We start from the raw sequence: 23,257 nt of genomic DNA on the forward strand, positions 1-23,257 counted from the left end.
CCTTAATTCTCCCAGACCGTGACAGGCCCAGGAAGTGTTATGCCTTCTCACAGCACAATGAGCTTTCTTCCACAGTCATTACAACAGTTGAAATTTTATATTAATTTGTGGGATCACCTTATTATTTGATTGTCAGGCTCTATCCCTGGATTGCCAGATCCATGATGGCAGAGGCTTTTGATTTCGCTCACCATGGAGTCCCCAGACCTAGCACATTGTCTAATTTTGCCCTGACATGGTGAGTTCGAGAGCAGTGTGATAGCCGTGCCTTCCTTCCTTTCTCTGAGCACCATTTCAGGACATGCAGATACAAAATGATTTTCAGCCTTTCATTCTAAGTTCCCAATCTAACCTTTTAAAGGGAAGGAAAAGTAATTTTCTCCCTATCCTTCTAGGTTCTTGGCTGAGACCCCCCCCCCCCGTAATAGAGGACAGATTAACAGGAGAAAAACAAGTTTAATAACGTGTATACTCCTGTATACATGGGTGATATCCAAGAGAACTAAGTAACTCTCTGAAATGGCCCAAGTCACCACCTTAAATACCATCTCCAGTTAAAGACAAAAGAAAACATTGGGTGGGAGGGGAGTCCATTATGGGAGGTGACCAAGAAATCACAGTAAACACGGGTAAGGTTGTTATGCAGATTTAGGTCATTTTCTTCTCCACTGATCTAGAGTCATCCATATCCTCCTGGTACAGAGAGGGAAACACCCTTACAGATGGAGATTTCCCTTAGAAATGTAAATGTCTCTCACTAAAGGGTAAATTCTACTCAGTTTTCAAAGCATCTCCTTTGGTTGTTTCTTAAAATTAATCAGTCTAAAATAATCCTTATGCCAAAGAGCCATATTTGGGGATGGCAAACCCTGTTCCCCCTCACTTTAGTCCCAGTGCCCTCACTGCCCTATGAGCATAAATCTCAAGAAAGGAAAGAATCTTTATGAGTCATTTATACGTGTGAAATTAACTCCTTGGGTTGCATTTTTGTTTGCAGTTTAACACTTTATTCTCATTACATTTATGCAGACTTTACCCCTCTTGAAAGGTAGGGAAAGAATAGTCTTTTGGAAAAGAGGCTTTCCCATATTAGACCTTATACTCTGCTTCCTTGTAGTGTAAGTTCTACACCCCTTTTTTGACTGTGAATGTAGAGAGATCTGTCCCCAAACACACACACACACACACACACACACACACACACACACACTCCCTCTCTCTCTCTCTCTCTCTCTCTCTCATATAACTTACCCTGCTATTGTCAACCAAGACCTGAGTGGGGACAACACATTGCAACTCAATGTTGCCTGGAGAAAAAAATCATATAATATAAAAGTGTGGGTTCTAAAGTCAGTTGAACTTTGTTTTAAATGTCAGCTTCACTAATTCTATTTGTAAGGTTTGGTCCATATTGCTGAAAGAACAGTTGATAACTATTTATTAGATGAATGATGGAATGAACTCATTTTTCTGAGCCTTGGGTTTCTTATTTGTCAAAAGGAAAAACAATAGTACTTACCCCATAGAACTGTTGGGAAGATTAAATTAGGTCATTGAGAGAAAGCACCTACCACATAGTAGGCACTTGATAAATGACTTTACTTTTCTGCCCTCCAATTGTGCTCTCCCCTAGGAAAGTGTTACCAAACTAATCTCGGGTCTGCTTGCCCACCGTGCAGCAAAGCCAGTTTACTGACACTGGGTTGTGGTGAAGGAAAGTACAGTGTTTATTGCAGGTCATCAAGTAAGGAGAATGGAAAGCTCATGCTCAAAAGACTGGAACTCCCTGACAGCTTTCAGGGAACGGTTTTTAAAGGCAGTTTGTGGTCTTTCTTCTAATTGGTTGGTGGTGAGGTAATGGGGGGATGTTTCAGGAATCTTAATATTCAACCTTCTGGTTCTAACCAGTCTGGAGTCTATGTGGTTGTGGTCGGCATATAGTCACCATCCTCCACCTGGGTTGAGCATCTTTAATGTCTGCAGAACAACTCAAAGATATGTATCAGATTGTTAGGTATATCTCTTGAGGAGGAACTAGGATTCTGTTTTATCCTGAACTATTTGCTTTTCCTTTGTTTCTTCATTCCCTCACTTCCCTAATTAGTTAGTTCTTCAGTTAGCTCTTTGGAACTCAGCAGAGGGCCTAGGAGACTAGATCCTTTTTCTACAAACAAAGTGGTGACACAGAGGGGCTTTTGTACCCTGGAGGGCCCCACAGGGTCCTGCTTGGTTTCAATCCCCCCTTTTCTTTCATACTCCTCAATCCTGAGGGGGGCAGGGTGTGGGACAAGAAAGAGAATGAAGATTTAGATAGAGAGGTTAATCTTAGCTGGGCAGGGGAACTCAATTTTAGGGGAACTCATTTTCAGTGTTCTTCCAACATCAATATAAAGTCTCAAAGTACAAAACTTCTGATGATGTGTAGTTCCTATGGATGCTGTAAACATTCTCTGCTAAGTTCAGCACAGAAACTGTGGCCAGAATCTCTTGTTCAGTGAAGTAATTAACATAGCCATCCCTTCAAATGTTGCCATAGTAGTTAACATGAAGATGAAACAAAAATGCAATGTGAGTAATTCATAATACATAACTCTTCCCAGAAAAACAAAAGGAGTACTTTTAGGATAACTGAATCATTTTGGTGATGTCTCAGTGCAACCTGTTACTCACTTGAATGATTCAGACAAAAGACTGTAATGAATAGAAGATTAGACTGTTTGCATTTGCAACCAAATGTACCAAATACATGCCTAATGTGTTAATTAACATATTCTCCAAATGCAAAAGAAAAACATTCCATTTGAGAAGATAGGTAAGAATCTGAATGTAATGCAGACTCATCCTGGCATTCAAAAAAAAAAACCTTTGGAAAGATGAGTTAAGTAACCACAACATTCAAAAAAGAAAATTCTAAATTGCTAAATCATAAACAAGATCATTTCTGGTAAATAATGAAATGGATAAAGAAAGAGCAGCCATTTTATAGGTATTCTGGTATATTATATGCTTATCTTCAAGATTTGAAGAGCTAAGTAGAAAACATCCCTTTGAAATTCTTTTTAAAAAAACTGGAAGACAGTTTAAAATGTTAATACCAGAACATTTATATAACAATATACAAAATATTATCTAGATAAATGATAAATATAAAAATATAACCCTAAAGTCTCACATTGCTCCTTCAGCCCCTATGTCTCCCAAGGTGCGAAAACTGGTCCATCTATGCCTCCCTGCTCCCCAAGGTCTTTCCTCAATATCATCGTTACTTTCAAAGATCTCCAGGTCTATGAACTGACTCAAGTCAGAGAAATGAAAAAGGGACTTGTGACTCTCATGGAGCCTCCAATCAGATCTCTGTGCACTAGCTTTGAAGTTTGTTGCGTTTGTGCTCTTGTCAATACAAACCAAGTAACACCTTAGTGGACTCCACATCTATTTTAGACCTAGCTAGTCACTGACCAACTGAATATTATTTAAGAGCCCTGTATGTCAGACCATTCTGATATATGCCATGTGGCATGTCCACGGCCACGCCCCTTGCTATTTCCTGATATTACTTGGTTTTTTCACCACCTCAGAATTCTCCCATCCACGTTGAAATCAAAGGCTCATCTCATCTCTAGTGCCTCTGACCAAACATTCCTTTCATCTTCAAACACACTGACAGTCCCCTTGCCATTTCATTGGCGAAATGACTAGTTTCTGGGCCTATTGGTAACTTAATTGGGGAATGTATATGCTTGGTCAGATTGCACAAGACGAGGCTATTCCAGACCATCTATTTCAATCATTGGATTCCGTTCTCTACTTCAGTCCATTTCACATTAATATTATGTGAACACCATATTTAGTTCAGGATTTCATTAACTGAGTAAATAATTAGGACTATTCTCAGCTGCTTGACTAATATACTTAATGCAGAAACTCTGGGACTCATCAATAAATTCACATTGATCCATCCTTGACCAATCCCTCTTCGAATCCATTTCCACAGGTATTCTCAAGGTTCTAACAGATATAAATTAATGGAGTACGAGGATGTTTGTAATCCTTCTCTTCTTTTTCTTCCCTGATTTGTCCTTGGAGACAAAGAGGGGGAAAGAGTGAAATATGAGAAGAGTTGGCTCCCTTGGGAAGGTAATTCCCTTAGGTGAAGGAAGACAGTGTCTTCAAGCCAGGGAGGATGGCCTCATTGACAGGGAGGAGGCTAGCAGAGGATGTAGGTAAGGATTCGGGGTACTTCGAGTTTTTACAAACCTCCTGTATATTCTCAGGAGTACCACCAGCCCCAGAACAATGGGAGTGAATTCAACAGACGTAATTTTCTGAGCCACTTTGCATCAATACATACAACATTCTTTTAGCTTGGTCATAAACAGTCTCTGTTTCATTTAGTGTCTTTATATGGGAATTTTGGAGACTGTTACTCTCTTTCAGTGAACTTTCCAGGAAAGTGACAGACCAACATCTCACTCTGTAGTCCTTGACTTCTGTCTATGTTCCTTTCAGTTTTCTGTGGACCTGGCAACTTGACCCCAGAAAGACTTATCTTCATTGGGCATTTCATTCCTGGTAAACAGCAATGAGAATTTAACTGGCTGATGGCATTACATTCTGGGGTCTTTCAGATTCCCATGCTCATGGGATTCTCCCTGACATCAGGACCACATAGTCCATGCATCCAATTTCAGGATTTTCCTCCGTCATTTCTCTGAGGATGTGTTTTCTGTTACCTACTTGCTGGTACTAGTTTTGGTATCAATCAGCCTTCTGGATTATAAGCAGCAGAAACTGACCTGACCAACTAAAGCAGAAAATACATTTATCAGAAAGAATCTATCAGGAGTTTGGAGAACCACTCTTGGAGAGTGGGCTGGAGCTGAAGGAGGTTACCTTACACCCAGAAACAGTCTGGTTATGATGTTGCCACGGGCACTGTCAGTACTGTTCATTCGCTGCTGCTGTGCCTTAATCGTCAACACTGACACTGGAAATTCTCTATAGTCTCTGTAACAAATGTTATCATGACAGGCCCTCTAGTTTTGCACCGCTTCTTCAGTTTCAAAGTGCTAGATGTGACAATCCAAATGGTTAAGGCTACCATTAAGACTTTCGTATTGAGGGACACTGCCAAAGAGAGAATGTTCTCTGCTGTTGTATATACATCCCTTACCAACCTCCTGTTTCTCACCAAATAAAAACAGCTTCCATCATAAGGTATCTGCAGACTTTGTGGTTCCTCCACTGTCATCTAGACAATATTTATGCTCAAAACATGAAAATGTTTTTTAAATTAATTTTTAGTGGCGTATAGTTGATTTACAACGTTGTGTTACTTTCTGCTGTACAGCAGAGTGAATCAGTTACATACATATATCCACTCTTTTTTAGATTCTAGTCCCATATAGGTCATTACAGAGTATTGAGTTCCCTGTGCTCTGCAGTAGGTTCTTATTAGTTATCTATTTCATCTATTGTAGAGGGTATATGTCAATCCCAATCTCCCAATTTATCCTTACCCCCCCCTTTTCCCCTTCGAAAACATGAAAATGTTTGAAGGACCTTTTGCTTTATGCTCCCAGATGATACTGAAAGTAATGGAAATAACAAAATACCAATTGGGCACGTAGTGCATGGGGAGAGAGCAGCAAAAACTTGGCTCGGCTCCTAAAAGTTATTTCATAAACTCCTTGAGGATAAAAGATGCTTTGTGTCAATATCCTTGTTACCTTGTGCTTAAAACATATGGGCACTCAATGTACATTTGTTGAATGAGTGAGTGTTAGATATATCTAAGGCTGTTATCTTTTGAAAATAAGGATTGGGATTTGTATCCTATTCTGGATTTCCTAGGCCACTGCTGTGGAACCTAAATCTTTAGATTACCTGCATTAGAATCATGTGGGGTACAAGTTAAAATGCAGATTCCTGGGGTGCACCCCAGACCTAAACTAAATCAGAATAATTATGAATGAGTCTCAAGAATCTACATTTTAAGCAAGCACTTGAAATTATTCCCATGCACACTAAATTTGAAAGCTAATGCTCTTTGTGGGTTATTACTAGGGGCTGGAGTTGAAGGATTCTAGTTAGCAAATATTAGAGTATTGGGAATAAAACTCTATAAAGCCTCATTTATAAAGCCTTAATATTTATTTTAATGACTGATATGTGACTCTTAGAAGATAGTTTTTCCCATTGTGGAATTAGTGTTACATGGGGAGAAAGCTTATAAGTGAGAAAGTAAAAGCCCGGTTTTATCTTTTAAATTAGGCTGTTATTCTCATTTCTCTTGTTTCTCTTGGCTGTAAGCTGAAGTGAAAAACAGAGAAAGCAAATCAGAAGATAAATAAAGCTACTTCGGCCACCTCTCAGATAACCATGCTAATAACCTCTCCCCAGTTCAGAGTAGGGAGGGAGAGGATGGGCGGCCTACAGTGAAAACATTCCAGAAGTATTCTTTGACGGGTCCAAATCTACATGGACAGTCATTGTTATAGGATTTTCAGAAACCTGGATTGATGAGACTTGTGCAAAAACAAAGCTTTTCTCTACCTTCTGGAATGGCAATGCTTCTACATGGGTATTTTACGTATATTCTTGGTTTCTCAAAGGAAATTTTAAAAAAGACTAATCTCATGCTTATATTACATTGTTTCTCCAGCTACAGAACATTCTTGGAAGCATCAGCTCATTTGAGCTTCACATCTCTGGTCAGAAGGGCATGCCCATTTAACAGAATTGGAAAATAAAGATAAATGTGAAGAAATTTTTTTCTTCAAATTCCCACAACTAAATGGGGCTGCAAAACACAGAATTTTATTTTATAAGTATATATGTATTTTAAGAAATATGGACAGACACTAAAAGAAAGTGAAATCTGCTACTACTGCCATCAATTTTTTTTAACATCTTTATTGGACTGTAATTGCTTTACATTGTTGTGTTAGTTGCTGCTGTATAACAAAGTGAATCAGCTATACGTATACATATATCCCCATATCCCCTCTCTCTTGCATCTCCCTCTCCATCCCAACCTTCTATGTGGTCACAAAGCACTGAGGTGGTCTCCCTGTGCTATGCATCTTCTTCCTACTAGCTATCTATTTTACATTTGGTAGTGTATATATGTCCATGCCACTCTCTCACTTTGTCCCAGCTTACCCTTCCTCTTCCCTGTGTCCTCAAATCCATTCTATATGTCTGTGTCTTTACTCCTGTCCTGCCCCTAGGCTCATCAGAACCATTTTTGTTTAAGATTCCATATATGTGTGTTAGCATACGGTATTCGTTTTTCTCTTTCTGACTTACTTCACTCTGTATGACAGACTCTAGGTCCATCCACCTCACTACAAATAACTCAATTTCATTTATTTTTATAGCTGAGTAATATTCTATTGTATATATGTGCCACATCTTCTTTATCCATTCATCTGTTGATGGACACTTAGGTTGCTTCCATGTCCTGACTATTGTAAATAGTGCTGCAATGAACACTGTGGTCCATGTCTTTTTTTGAATTATGGTTTCTCAGGGTATATGCCCAGTAGTGGGATTGCTGGGTCATATGGTAGTTGTATTTTTAATTTTTTAAGGAACATCCTTACTGTTCTCCACAGTGGCTGTATCAATTTACATTCCCACCAACAGTGCAAGAGGGTTCCCTTTTCTCCACACTCTCTCTCTCTCTCCAGCATTTATTGTTTGTAGATTTTTTGATGATGGCCTTCTGACTGGTGTGAGGTGATACCTCATTGCAGTTTTGGTTTGCATTTCTCTAGTGATTAGTGATGTTGAACATCCTGTCTTGTGTTTGTTGGCAATCTGTATGTCTTCTCTGGAGAAATGTCTGTTTAGGTCTTCTGCCCGTTTTTGGATTGGGTTGTTTGCTTTTTTGGATATTGAGCTGCTTCATGAGCTGCTTGTATATTTTGGAGATTAATCCTTTGTCAGTTGCTTCCCTGGCAAATAGTTTCTCCCATTCTGAGGGTTGTCTTTTTGTCTTGTTTATAGTTTCCTTTGTGCAAAAGCTTTTCAGTTTCATTAGGTCCCATTTGTGTATTTTTGTTTTTATTTCCATTTCTCTAGGAGGTGGGTCAAAAAGGATGTTGCTGTGATTTAAGTCAGTGTTCTGCTTATGTTCTCCTCTAAGAGTTTTATAGTGTCTGGCCTTATATTTAGGTTTTTAATCCATTTTGAGTTTATTTTTGTGTATGGTGTTAGAAAGTGTTCTTTATTTATTTTAGTTTTGGCTGCATTGGGTCTTTGTTGCTGCATGCAGACTTTTCTCTAGTTGCAGCAAGCAAGGGCTGTAGGTGCTTGGGCCTCAGTACTTGTGGCACACGGGCTCAGTAGTTGTGGCTCGTGGGCTCCAGAGCACAGGCTCAGTAGTGGTGGCACACGGGCTCAGTTTCTCCATGGCATGTGGGATCTTCCCAGACCAGGGCTCGAAGCTGTGTCCCCCCCAATTGGCAGGCAGATTCTTAACCACTGTGCCATGAGGGAAGCCCTAGGGAGTGTTCTACTTTCATTATTTTACATGTAGCTGTCGAGTTTTCCCAGCACAACTTATTGAAGAGGCTGTCTTTTCTCCACTGTATATTCTTGCCTCCTTTATCAAAGATAAGGTGACCATATGTGTGTGGGTTTATCTCTGGGCTTTCTATCCTGTTCCATTGATCTATATTTCTGTTTTTATGCCAGTACCATACTATCTTGATTACTTAAGTCCATCTTGTTGATTACTGTATCTGGAGGTAGCCTGATTCCTCCAGCTGCATTTTTCTTTCTCAAGATTGCTTTGGCTATTTGGTGTCTTTTGTGTTTCCGTACAAATTGTGAAATGTTTTGCTCTAGTTCAGTGAAAAATGCCATTGGTAGCTTGATAGGGATTGCATTGAATCTGTAGATTGCTTTGGGTAGTATAGTCATTTTCACAATGTTGATTCTTCCAATTCAAGAACATGGTATATCTCTCCATCTGTTTGTATCATCTTTAATTTCTTTCATCAGTGTCTTATAGTTTTCTGCGTACAGGTCTTCTGTCTCCCTGGGTAGGTTTATTCCTAGGTATTTTATTCTTTTTGTGGCAGTGGTAAATGGGAGTGTTTCCTTAATTTCTATTTCAGAGTTTTCATCATTAGTGTATAGGAATGCAAGAGATTTCTGTGCATTAATTTTGTATCCTGCTACTTTACCAAATTCTTTGATTAGCTCTAATAGTTTTCTGGTGGCATCTTTAGGATTCTCTATATATAGGATCTTGTCATCTGCAAACAGTGACAGCTTTATTTCTTCTTTTCTGATTTGGATTCCTTTTATTTCTTTTTCTTCTTGGATTGCTGTGGCTAAAACTTCCAAAACTGTGTTGAATAATAGTGGTGAGAGTGGGCAACCTTGTCTTGCTCCTGATCTTAGAGGAAATGGTTTCAGTTTTTCACCATTGAGAAGGATGTTGGCTGTGGGTTTGTCATATATGGCCTTTATTATGTTGAGGTAAGTTCCCTCTATGCCTACTTTCTGGAGGGATTTTATCATAAATGGGTGTTGAATTTTGTCGAAAGCTTTTTCAGCATCTATTGAGATTATCATGGGGTTTTATCCTTCAATTTGTTAATATAGTATATCACATTGATTGATTTGTGTATATTGAAGAATCCTTGCATTCCTGCGATAAATCCCACTTGATCATGGTGTATAATCCTTTTAATGTGCTGTTGGATTCTGTTTGCTAGTATTGAGGATTTTTGCATCTATGTTCATCAGTGATATTGACCTGTAGTTTTCTTTCTTTGTGACATCCTTGTATGGTTTTGTTATCAGGGTGATGGTGGCCTCGTAGAATGATTTTGGGAGTGTTCCTCCCTGTGCTATATTTTGGAAGAGTTTGAGAAGGATAGATGTTAGCTCTTCTCTAAATGTTTGATAGAATTTGCCTGTGAAACCATCTGGTCCTGGGCTTTTGATTGTTGGAATATTTTTAATCATAGTTTCAATTTCAGTGTTTGTGATTGGTCTGTTTATATTTTCTATTCCATCCTGTTTCAGTCCCGGAAGGTCATGCTTTTCTAAGAGTTTGTCCATTTCTTCCAGGTTTTCATTTTTTTGGCATATAGTTGCTTGTAATCTCTCATCATCCTTTGTATATCTGCAGTGTCAGTTGTTACTTCTCGTTTTTCATTTCTAATTCTGTTGATTTAAGTCTTCTCCCTTTCTTTCTTGATGAGTCTGACTAATGGTTCATCAATTTTGTTTATCTTCTCAAAGAACCAGCTTTTAGTTTTATTAACCTTTGCTATCATTTCCTTCATTTCTTTTTCATTTATTTCTGACTTGATAGTTATGATTTCTTTCCTTCTGCTATCTTTGGGGTATTTTTATTCTTTTTTCTCTAATTGCTTTAGGTTTAAGGTTAGGTTGTTTATTTGAGATTTTTCTTTTTTCTTGAGGTAGGATTGTATTGCTATAAACTTCCCTCTTAGAACTGCTTTTGCTGCATCCCATATGTTTTGGGCTGTCGTATTTTCATTGTCATTTGTTGCTAGGTTTTTTTTTATTTCCTCTTTGATTTCTTCAGTGATCTCTTGGTGATTTAGGAGTATATTGTTTAGCCTCCATATCTTTTTATTTTTTAGGTCTTTTTTCCTGTAGTTGATATCTGGTCTCAGCATTGTGCTTGGAGAAGATACTTGATATGATTTCAATTTTCTTAAATTTACCAAAGCTTGATTTGTGACCCAAGGTATGATCTGTCCTGGAGAATGTTCCATGAACACTTGAGAAGAAACTATATTCTGTTGTTGTTGTGTAGAATGTCCTATAGATATCAATTAAGTCCATCTTGTTTAATGTATCATTTAAAGGCTTGTGTTTCCTTATTTATTTTCAATTTGGTTGATACGTCCACTGGTGAAAGTGGGATGTTAAAGTCCCCTACTATGATTGTGTTACTGGTGATTTCCCATTTTATGGCTGTTAGCATTTGCCTGATGTATTGACGTGCTCCTATGTTGGGTGCATAAATATTTACAGCTGTTATAACTTCTTTTTGGTTTGATCCCTTGATCATTATGTAGTGTCCTTCTTTGTCTCTTGTAATAGTCTTTATTTTAAAGTCTATTTTGTCTGATATGAGAATTGCTACTCCAGCTTTCTTTTGATTTCCATTTGCATGGAATATCTTTTTCCATCCCCTCACTTTCAGTCTGTATGTGAAGTGGGTCTCTCGTAGACAGCATATATATGGGTCTTATTTTTGTATCCATTCAGCCAGTCTGTGTCTTTAGGTTTGAGCATTTAATCCATTTACATTTAAGGTAATTATCAATATGTATGTTCCTATTACCATTTTCTTAATTGTTTTGGGTTTGTTGTTGTAGGTTTTCTCTTACTCTTGTATTCCTGCCTAGAGAAGTTCCTTTATCATTTATTGTATAGCTGGTTTGGTGGTGCTGAATTCTCTTATCTTTTGCTTGTTTGTAAAGGTTTTAATTTCTCCATCAAATCTGAATGAAATCCTTGCTGGACACAGTAATCTTGGTTGTAGGTTTTTCCCTTTCATCACTTTAAATATGTCCTGCCACTCCCTTGTGGCTTGCAGAGTTTCTGCTGAAAGATCAGCTGTTAACCTTATGGGGATTCCCTTGTATGATATTGTTGCTTTTCCCTTGCTGCTTTTAATATTTTTTCTTTATATTTAATTTTTGATAGTTTGATTAATATGTGTTTTGACATGTTTCTCCTTGGATTTATCCTTTTTGGGACTCTCTGTGCTTCCTGGACTTCATTATTTCCTTTCCCGTATTAGGGAAGTTTTCAACTATAATCTCTTCTATATATTTCTCAGTCCCTTTCTTTTTCTCTTCTTCTTCTGGGACCCCTATAATTTGAATGTTATTGCATTTAATGTTGTCCCAGAGGTCTCTGAGACTGTCCTCAATTCTGTTCATTCTTTTTTTCTTTATTCTGCTCTTGGTAGTTATTTCCACTATTTTATCTTCCAGGTCATTTATCCGTTCTTCTGCCTCAGTTATTTTGCTATTGATTACTTCTAGAGAATTTTTTATTTCATTTATTGTGTTGTTCATCGTTTTTTGTTTGCTTTTAGTTCTTCTAGGTCCTTGTTAAAAGTTTTTTGTGTTTTCTCCATTCTATTTCCAAGTTGTTGGATCATCTTGATTGTCATTACTCTGAATTCTTTTTCAGGTAGACTGCCTATTTCCTCTTCATTTGTTTGGTCTGGTGGGTGTTCACCTTGCTCCTTCATCTGCTGCGTATTTCTCTGTCTTCTCATTTTGCTTAATTTACTGTGTTTGGGGTCTCCTTTTCGCAGGCTGCAGGTTCATAGTTCCCGTTGTCTTTGGTGTCTGCCTCCAGTGGGAAAGGTTGGTTCAGTGGGTGTGTAGGCTTCCTGGTGGAGGGGACTGGTGCCTGTGTTCTCGTGGGTGGGGCTGGATCTTTTCTTTCTGGTGGGGGGACCACATCTGGTGGTGTGTTTTAGGGTGTCTAAACTTACTATGATTTTAGGCAGCCTCTCTGTTAATAGGTAGGGTTGTGTTCCTGTCTTGCTAGTTGTTTGACATAAGGTGTCCAACACTGTAGCTTGCTGGTCATTGAGTGGAGCTGGTTCATAGTGTTGAGACGGAGGTCTCTGAGAGAGCTCTCACTGATTGATATTATGTGGGGCCAGGAGGTCTCTGGTGGTCTAATGTCCTGAACTTGGCTCTCCCACCTCAGAGGCTCAGGCCTGACACCTGGCCAGAGCACGAAACCCTGTCAGCCACACGGCCAGGTACTTGGGGAGTTTCTTGTCTTTTGGGAAGTCTGAGGTCTTCTGCCACTGTTCTGTAGGTGTTCTGTAGCAGTTGTTCCACATTTGGATGCATTTTTGATGTATTTGTATGGAGGAAGGTGATTTCCATGTCTTTCTCCTCCACCATCTTGAAGGTCCTCCCAGGGCAACTTGTTTCAGGGGGCAACACAGTATGTAAAGCCAGATTATATAGGTGTTCAAGCCCCAATTTGTAATTGGGTTATGTTCCTCATACTCAGTTAAGTGTCACATACCCTTTCTGCAGCTGAAGTGTTCTGAAAAATATTCAGAGAGAAGGGGCTGAGGATCTGCCATCAATTTTAAACCTTAGTACGTGTAATTAAGAAGAGAGAGTGTTTTCCTCCATCTATCTTATTTGACAACTAGAGATAAGTATAGTAAACAATTTGGCCAATTTGGTATGCTTTCAGACATTTCTCCAGACTCATACAGACATATCTATATGGGTATGTTCACACATTCACTCTCTCATACATATACATGCAAAACACAAACACATACTTATATTTTTTAAGAATGCAGATGGGATTATGCTTTGTTTTTCTCTAACTTTTGTTTTTCCCCCAGTATGTTTTCACTGCGCTCTGAAACTTCTAGGAAAGAGCAAGATCAGTTGCTTAGCTTTGCTCTTTTAATTTTTCTGCCACATAGTGGCTTTGGGATCCCTTTCCTTCTCAGATCACCTTTTTGCACCATGAGGTTGCTGCAGATGACATGCTTGGTATGAATAGTGCTGCCACTGTGTTATCAGCAGCTTCTGAACAACATTGCTTGGCTCCCTGGCACTTTGGCTCCTCTGCCATAGTCTAGTTGGTCCTCCCCTCCGTCCGTCATGTCCAACGACACAGCACTCTCTCCATGACGCTGTGTCTTCCCCAGCTAACCATGGCAACTGCTGCTCTGCTGTCGCTTAGTTTTCAGAATGCCTGCCTGTTATGGACACCTGTCTTCAGAAGGGGCGTGGAAGCCTACTTGTCAACCTGGCTGGCCAAGCCACCATCAGTGAGGGACCTGGCTGTTCTCCTCTCCAGCCCATAGCCTATGCTTTGCTCTATTTCTTCTTAGGCTTAATCATGAGCTCTTGTTGTAGAATATTGAGAGCTGTTCTGTAATTTCATCATCCAGTATTTTAAAAAGCTCAGGATTCTAGCCAGCCAGCCAAAGACCAAATACCTTTGGCTACAGTTAAATATCCAGATAGAACATTGGCTAAAAAGGCACTGCAGCACTGAGGATTTGGTTCCTGGGGTGGTTGGTGTGGTGAAGTGAGGGGTGTTCATGTTTATGGAGCAGGACCACACTTATTTGCATTTAGAGGTAGAATGAATATGGCTGATAAATTTCTAGAAAAATAAAGACCTTAAAAAGCATCTCAAGGTGCCCCTGAGAGGGAGCTGTGAAAGAGGAAATGTTCTCCCACCCTGGGGAGTCCCCTCACCAGTGGGGAAGTCAGACAGGATAGAAGGGGAGCCTCAGAACCACAGAGGATAGCACAGCAACCGGTTTTCAGATGTTTTGTGTTTGTATTGAACTATTCTATTATGCAGCAGACAGAAATGAGGTATTTAGAAACGTAGGGAACACATATGAAGGTGATATACCTTTGTACCATGTGATTCCACACAGCTGAAGTTTGAATGCCTTTTGAAACTAAGAAAAAATAACGTACTATTTGTTTACGCTTTCATAAAAGCATTTTTATGGCATATTCTAAAAGAGATTTGTAGTCACCAGAGATTAAAATTTCTAAAACTGTAAGAGTATTTGGGTTTACCTCTCAGTTCTGCCATATTGGATTAGGATTGGTCAGTTTCTCTCTCTGAACTTCAGTTTCATTATCCAAAAATTAAGCAGTTTAGAGTTTCCCCGAAAAGCTATCAAATTCTAGCCCTTTCAGCTTCTAATACATATGGTGTTTCTATTTTTATCTAGAGATTTTTCAAACTCTCACTTATGTGTGGTTGGGGCTGTAGAATCACAAGACCTCGACTTAGAGGTTGACATGTGCTCTTTGTGAGCCCCCGTGAACACAGTTGCAACCTACACTGGGATTGGCTACAGAAGTCATCTTCAAAGGAGAACGATCACATATGGTCCAAATTACCCTTGAGGATACCTTAGGAAGTGGTTACATCAGAGCCTGACATACGGTCTCTCAGTAAGGCCAACACGGCCCATTTTCCCTGCAGCAATGGAACAGATTGAGTCCCAGATGAAGTGGTTGACTTTTGTTTAAAGCCAATGTTTTATGGAAAATACATATTCTTAAATATGAGAATCACACTCAGAGGAACTAGTTGGTCGTGAATAAAATGTACTTGATAATGAAAGCTCCAAGGAAACAGTCGCACACACAGTCTGGAGTTTGCTATCATTGAGTGCAGTGGCAGGCTCACGATCCTGAAATAATTAAATGACTCTTTCCCTCATTTAGTTATTTTTGGCCAGGTGCATGCAGTTTAATTTATCTAAGAAACACGTGTTTGTGACTGCACTATACTGCTAATATTGGCTTAGTTCAGACCTCATCATCACTTGACTAAATCTTGCAAAAACTGCCTAACCTCTACTCTTGATCTTTCCCTTCTCTCTCCTCTAACTACTGACTTTCCTATAAGTGATTTTCCTAAAATGGAAATCTATTCTGCATGAAATCCCTGCAGTGGCTCTTATGGCTGTTGTAGCTTTTTCTAAAGTGTAATCTGTGGAATAGTCATTAATATACTTCATAACAGATGAAGGATTTCATAGGTTATTTTTTAAGATAAAGTTTCAAAAGGGTGGGTAGTCTATCTCTTCATAGAAAATTCAAAACTCATACTACTACATTAAAGGCTGTCAAAAGTCCAGTGTTTCCCATTTATTTCATCGTATTTTTTTTTCAATTTACCTAATAACATTCACTGAACAGAAAAGTAAGACATGTTGGAAGTTCTTACAGATAAAATTTAAGTTCCTGAGCATGGTATTACAAGGTACTGCATGAGCTGGCCCTAGCTTCCTTTCAGTACTGCCCTTAGACTTGGGCAAATTTCAGCCCTGATCTAGGCTTGGGCTTCATGAAGCCTACTATGTTTGCAGCAACTTCCTTGAAATTTTCTCAGTCTCCTTCCTGGAAATCCTGGGACCAGCTGGGTGGAAATACCACCTGCATGAGGCACTTTGAGGTCAGACTGGGACCCATGGGGACCCTTGACTTCATTTATACCCTTCAAGGTACTCTACAACCTGTGAAGTTGACCAGACACTTACATGAAACTCAGAGACCCGGGCTATGGGGTTTTCCTGGGGCCTGGGGCTGGCCCTTGTTACAGGATCTCTCTTGCTGAGTAGTACAGTACTCCTTTGGAATGATTACATGAAGATGGACCACCAGAAGGATGCTGACATGTTGGTTTTGGGTGACTGCCCTCATAATAAGCAGAGGATGAGTTCAGAGCTGTGGGCTATTGACAATTCCAGTGCTGGCCTTTGGGCTTGTGCTACATTTGTGGTTCTCACCCATTTGTGTTCTGACTGTGCCATCTCTAGCCTACAGCACCACAGGGTGGCAGGAGTGGTGGCAGGTGTCACTTACTCTGTGTAAGCCAGCTAGTGCTGGCTTGCCACCCCCTTCATCGGCTCCATGCCAAATGTTCTCTTCAGTTCTCTGTAGGTGGATGCTTGTATAGCATCTGAGGGCTTTTATGATGGCAGCACCAACAGCCCTTTCTGACTGATGGCCTCTCTTATCCACACCCACGTGGTGACATGTTCTCCTCAATCTGTCATGCGCTGGATGAGGGACAGGCATTACTTATATGAATGAGAATACTGTTCTTAGCCTGTATGGCCCCTAGCCTATATTTCCTGTTTGTGGTAGTGTGTGGGGACAGATTCACATAAGAAAATCACATTCTAGGAATGCTGTGATTGTGGCCCAAAGAGTTCAAGAGAAGATACAGAAAGAGAAATGTTGTTCTACCATAACATTCTGAATAATAAATCTGTTATGGCCATTAAATTATCCTTCACATTTTCCTGCATAAGGGTTGCATTTATGATTATCATCAAGGAAACATAATAACAACTTTTAAGAGAATCACTGGAAGCCAGTAGTATCCACAGGTGGCATGAGGGATGATACAGAATCATGAATAATGATATAACCAGCATTAAACAGGTGGTATTAGGGAACTTCAGAGTCAAGAAAGGCTATGGCGCTTCCATACAAGCAGGTTCTGAGGAGCTGTGGCATTATAGAGTTATAATACTGTCACTGTATTTTTCTTATGGTGGGAGATAAGAAATTCGGCAGGAATGGTGCATTTGACAATACAGCACTTGAAGAGATTATTACTTGATGTGATCAGGAAGAGCCTACCTACTACAAAAAAATCTTCACATGCACTGAGACACAATAAGAAAACATGTATAAACCTCCTTTCTACCCATTGGTCTGAATCTTCACCAATAAATCACTATACCTCACGTGGGTCCACAAATTTTGTAATATGACTTTCCTCAAATTACTTATATAAACAAGGGTGCTGCAAAATATATTTGCTTGAGGTCCCACGTGCTCTCAGGATGATCTTGCTTACCTGGCTATACTCATCTCCTGCCATTCCCATGTGTACCCTTTGATTTCCAGCAACACCAAACTGTTGATTCCATGATTTTGCCCATAGTATTCTCATCCTTTAAGACTCATTTCAGGCTTCGTCTGGTCTATGAAGACAGCATGATCTTCCCACCCAGGCCATATTGGGGCACCTCCTCTGTATTCCCAGAATGCTTGGTCCACCTTTACTTGAGCATCTACTGCCCTGTGTCAACAATGGCTGTTTATGTCTGCCTTTCCTGAGAGATTAACACTAAGGCAGCAACTCTGTCTCCTTTATCCACTTATTCCTAATACATCATTTATCCATTTATGCCTAATACATTATTATGGCCATCTAATTTAGAGATACTAAAATGACTATAACAGATAATCCCATAAAATCTTTATTGCTGTAAGAGCCTCTGAACTCAACAGAGAAAGCCAATTGTGTGATGCTGACATTTACAGATTCCCTTGTCCTACCCTCACATCTATGATACAAGCACGCTTATGTTCTCTGGGGACTTTGTATATGTTAACTTACATAAGCTGAAACTACCTTCCCCTTCCTGCACAATTCTAGTTTAGAGTTGGCCAAAGAGACATTTGTGTAATATCTGGATGGGAGAAGTAAAGCAGCAGCTATTACTCTCTGAAGGTCATCCTGGTTAGGTGGAGTGAGAGACACATGCAGAGGTATTGGCAGATTCAAGCTTGTCCTCACTCAACATGCAGTGAGAGACATAGGCAAGATACTGACGGACTCCAGCTTGTACTTGCTCTTCCTTGATTTGATTCCTGCTCTTCTTCCTCACTGGCAACCCGGTGATCAACTGTGAGCCCAGGCTCATCATCAGAGGCAGAGGCATCAATGCTCGGGAGATCCCTCTACCAGTGCCTGGCAGCTAGACATGCCTGGCTTAACAGATTTCCCTGCTGGCTCTAGCTTGACCACCTCTACCAGTGCTTCAGCAGGGCTGGCTGGTGACTTGCCTCTGGTCCTCCAGCTCCCTTTCTGGGACTTTAAGTCCCCAGCTCCTCCCATAGCCATGTAAATGATAATTCCTATGATCAGTCTTTTATTCCGTAACTTGTAGGGTTGACTTCCCTGATTGAAACCAACAGATTCAGTCTCCTTGCTTCCTTCTACTCCTTTAAAAAATTAGTTTGCTATCCTTTAGGGTTCAATTGACATGTGAGACTGAAAAATTAAAGGTGAAGAAAGGGCAAGAGGAGGGCTGAGATCAGGAAAGGAAAGAGTAAAGAAAAAATACTGAAAATGAAATAGGGGGATTTCCCTGGTGGTCCAGTGGTTAAGACTTTGCCTTACAATGCAGGGGGTGTGGGTTCAATCCCTGGTTGGGGAGCTAAGATCCCACATGCCTTGTGGCCAAAAAAAAAAAAAAAGAAAGAAAATCCAAACACATAAGACAGAAGCAATATTGTAACAAATTCAATAAAGCCTTTAAAAATAGTCCACATCAAAAAAAAAAAAATCTTAAAAAAAAAGAAAATGAAATAGGAAAGAGAACAGCAAGGCAACTTTGGGTAAAGGAGAAAGACAGTTTACAAAGAGTCCTATATGGTTCCATTCCACTAGGAATTTATAACCTGTTTAGGAAAGAAAAGATATCATACTTAGAAGTCTGTCATTGAATTTTAAAAGTTCATTATCACATGTACTTAATACACAGTAATTCCATCTAATCAAGTGGGTACACACACATACGTGCATGCGTGCAAAGTAATATTACCTCTAAGAAAGACTGGGAGACAAAAGCTGAGTTTTCCTTTCTCCTCATAAATGTTGGCAGAATCTTAATCTCAGGGTAACCATTTGATGAGGTATTAACTACCTTTTTATTTCCTACCTGATAGAAAGTGTATAATACCTATCAATATTTTCTATGAATGACATAGCCTGAATGTTTGTGTCCCCTCAAAATTCATATGCTAACATCCTAATCCCCAATGTGATGCTATTAGGAGGCGGGCCTTTGGGAAGTGCTTAGGCCCTGAGAGCAGAGCCCTCATGAATGGGGTTAGTGCCCTTAGAAAAGAGACCCCATAGAGCTCTCTAGTGCCCTTCCAACATGTGAGGACTCAGGGAGAAGACGGCTGTCTATAGGAAGGGGTTTTCACAAGACACTGACTCTGTCGGCATCTTGATCTTGGACTTCCCGGCCTCCAGAACTGTGAGAAATTGTACTGTTTGTAAGCCACCCAGTCTCTGGTATTCTATTGTAGAAGCCCGAACTAAGAAAATGAATAAAGAATAATAGATTTTAGACTCTGTGGGTGCCAAGTGCTGACCAGAGTTGCATTCAAGGCATAAATCAGAACAAGTAATTTTAAATGTCTTCACTCTGATTTTCAAAGAACATGAATGGATCCAATTCATAACACGAGGAAACGTTATCAAATCTCTCTTTATCTTTATTCTAACTTGATACCTATGGATTCTCATTTGTCCATAAATGAGACAGTAATTATCCAGTTTATCTTTGCCCATGTTTTTCTCTCCCCAACTTCCACAAACATTTTCCCATTCTGTGTTTTAATAACTGCTGGGCCTTCATAATTTCCGCTGCCATTGGAGGGCTGGGATTTATCTTTGGAAAATGCCAAGAGGACACAGTCACTCTATCTTCCCTGACCGTCTGCCACCCCTCCTGGGAGTAAGCATACGGAAACCCATGAGAAGCATTGTTCTGACGTTCCATTAGGTCCCATCCTGCAATCTTTGTATTTAAGGATTGGAGAGTTTCCTGCAGGTAAAATGACAGTGGAAGGTTTCAGTTTTCTCCTCTCAAAGGTCTGTGACCCTGGAAAGGTGAGGAATATGATGTTTCCTAATTCTCTGACTCTTGTGAACAGAAGGCTGCTAGTTGTTCATTGCTGTTCTAACTGAAGGCAGAGCTCTCTGAAACTGTTAAAACTGTAGACAGCGTGACCATGGTTATTTAGAGTGTTCCACTGTGCTATGGAAGAGGAAATACGAGGGAATGATTATAGCAACACGACCTCATTGGAATCAAGTTTCAGAATTCAGCTTCCAACCTTCCAGGGATCTGTCCCCAAATTGGGATGAAGGAGCTTCTTACTGCATTTACCAAGACCTGGCTTGAGTAGGGAAGATCTGACTTCAGGAGACCTGATTTCCTTCAGCATCCAGGCTGCCTGAGTCCACTTGGTCCTCACTGAGCAAAGCTCAAATATTCTGCCTCATCGTGAAAGTACCGATGTGAAATCCTTCTTCCATCCCTGGGCTTTGATTAGCTTCACTTACAGAGAGAATTCCAGGAACCCCTTTGGGTTACCATGAATTACAAAATTGCTTAGTGAATCTGGACCCCAGTTGGTTCCACCATTTGCCCCAACATATTTTTCTGTTGGTTTGGTTTGGTTTTAATACTCCGAGCATCATTTTACAGCCCTGGTGGGAAATTCACTGTTGGAGCTCTGCTCTGAACCCTTAGCCTGTAGCAATTCTGCCCTGTCCACTGATACCTGGTCATAAGTTTGTAAGTCCCAGCTGCTCTCTACCTACCCCACACTTGTCTTACAAAGTACCACAGTTCTCCCTGGGGACAACTGTCTCTGTAGCTGCACAACTGGGAGCAGCCTTGAGGGTGTGTGGGCTCTTACTCGGCAAGAGCATTTATCAGCCCCTAAGGATTTAAATCCCAGCACCACATTAATGACATTTAAACCATGACTCAAAGGTCTTTTCTCTGTCCTCTGGCTTGGTTCTTCATGAGAATTTATTGTTTCTGGAGGAAGACCATTTATACCCATGGATTAAAACCCTGTTTCACTAAAGTTCCACAGAAACAGCCCAGTCCTTGGGGAATCCCTCTCCACTGGGGCAGCAATAATGTACTGCTGTTCCAAGTGGGTCTGACATTGACCTTCTCTTTTTTTATTGAAATATAATTGATTTGTTGAATACAATATTATGTTAGTTTCAGGTGTACAGCATAGTGATTCAGTATTTTTTCAGATTATACTCCATTAAAAGTTATTACAAAGTAATGCCTATAATTCTCTGTGCTGGACAAGATATCTTTGTTGCTTAGCTATTTTATGCATAGTAGTTTGTACCTCTTAATCCCTTATACCTATCTTGCTCTTCCCCTCTCTCCTCTCCAAAATGATAACCACTACTTTGTTCCCTATATCTGTGAGTCTGTTTCTGTTTTGCTATATACATTCATTTATTTTATTTTTTAGATTCCATATGTAAGTGGTATCATATAGTGTTTATCTTTGTCAGACTTATTTCAATAAGCATGATATTCTGTAGGTCCATCCATGTTGCTGCAAATGGCAGAATCTCATTCTTTTATGGCTGAGTAATATTCCATTTTGTATAATATATATAAAGTAATATATATTTTTATTATAAACATAATATTTAACTGTGTATATATATATATATATATGCAGTCAAGAAGGGTGATATCTCCAGCTTTGTTCTTTTTTCTCAAGATTGCTCTGGCTATTTGGGGTCTTTTGTGGTTCCATATAAATTTTAGGATGACTTGTTCTAGTTCTATGAAAAATGTCATGGGTATTCTGATAAGGATTGCATGAAATCTGTAGATTGCTTTGGGTAATATAAACATTTTAACAATATTAAGTCTTCCAATCCATGAACACCGGCTACCTTTCCATTTCTTTGAATCATCTTCAATTTCCTTCATCAGTGTTTAATAGTTTTCAGAATATATGTCTTTCCCCTTCTTGGTTAAGTTTATTCCTAAGTATTTTATTCTTTTTGATGTGACTTTTAAATGGGATTTTTTAACTTTCTCTTTCTGATCATTCATTATTAGTGTATAGCAACAGATTTATGTATATTAATCTTGTATTCTGCAACTTTCCTGAATTCACTTATTAGTTCTAATAGTTTTTTGGTGGAGACTTTAGGGTTTTCTATATAAAGTATCATGTCATCTGCAAACAGTGACAGTTTTATTTCTTCCCTTCCAATTCGGATGCCTTTTATTTCTTTTCCTTACTGATTCTTGTGGCTAGGACTTCTAATACTATGTTGAATAGAAGGAATGAGAGTGGGCATCCTTGTCTTCTTCTTGAATTTAGAGGAAAAGCTTTCAGCTTTTCACCGTTGGGTATGATGTTAGCTGTGGGTTTGTCATAACTGGCCTTTATTATGTTGAGAGATGTTTTTCTGTACCCACTTTGATGAGAATTTTTATGAATGGATGTTGAACTTTGCAGATGCTTTTTCTGCGTCTATTGAGATGATCAGGTGATTTTTTATCCCTTTGTTAATGTAGTGTATCACATTGATTGATTTCAAAATTTGAACCATCCTTGTAACCCTGGAATAATCTTATTTGATCATGGTATATGATCCTTTTTATATGTTAGATTTAGTTTGCTAATATTTTCTGAGGAGTTTTGCATTTATATTCATCAAAGATATTGGCCTATAATTTTTTTTCTGTAGTGTCTTTTTCTGGTTTTGGTATTGGGGTAATGGTGGTCTCATAGAATGAATTTGGGAGTGCTCCATCCTTTTCAAGTTTTTGCATAATTTGAGAAGAATAGATATTAGCTCTTCTATGCATGTTTGTTAGAATTCCCCAGTAAAGCCATCTGATCCTAGACTTTTGTTTACTGGGAGGTTTTTTTATTAGAAATTCAATTTCACTACTAGTGATCAGTCTGTTCAAATTGTCTGTTTCTTCTTGATTCAGTCTTGGCATGCCGTAAGTTTCTAGAAATTTGTTCATTTCTTCCATGTTGTCCACTTTTCGGCATATAACTGTTGTGGAGTCGCAGGGCAGGCAAGGCCCACGTGGACCCTCAGT

The sequence above is a fragment of the Delphinus delphis genome, chromosome 16, assembly GCF_949987515.2.
Source record: "Delphinus delphis chromosome 16, mDelDel1.2, whole genome shotgun sequence".
NCBI classification, from domain to species: domain Eukaryota; kingdom Metazoa; phylum Chordata; class Mammalia; order Artiodactyla; family Delphinidae; genus Delphinus; species Delphinus delphis.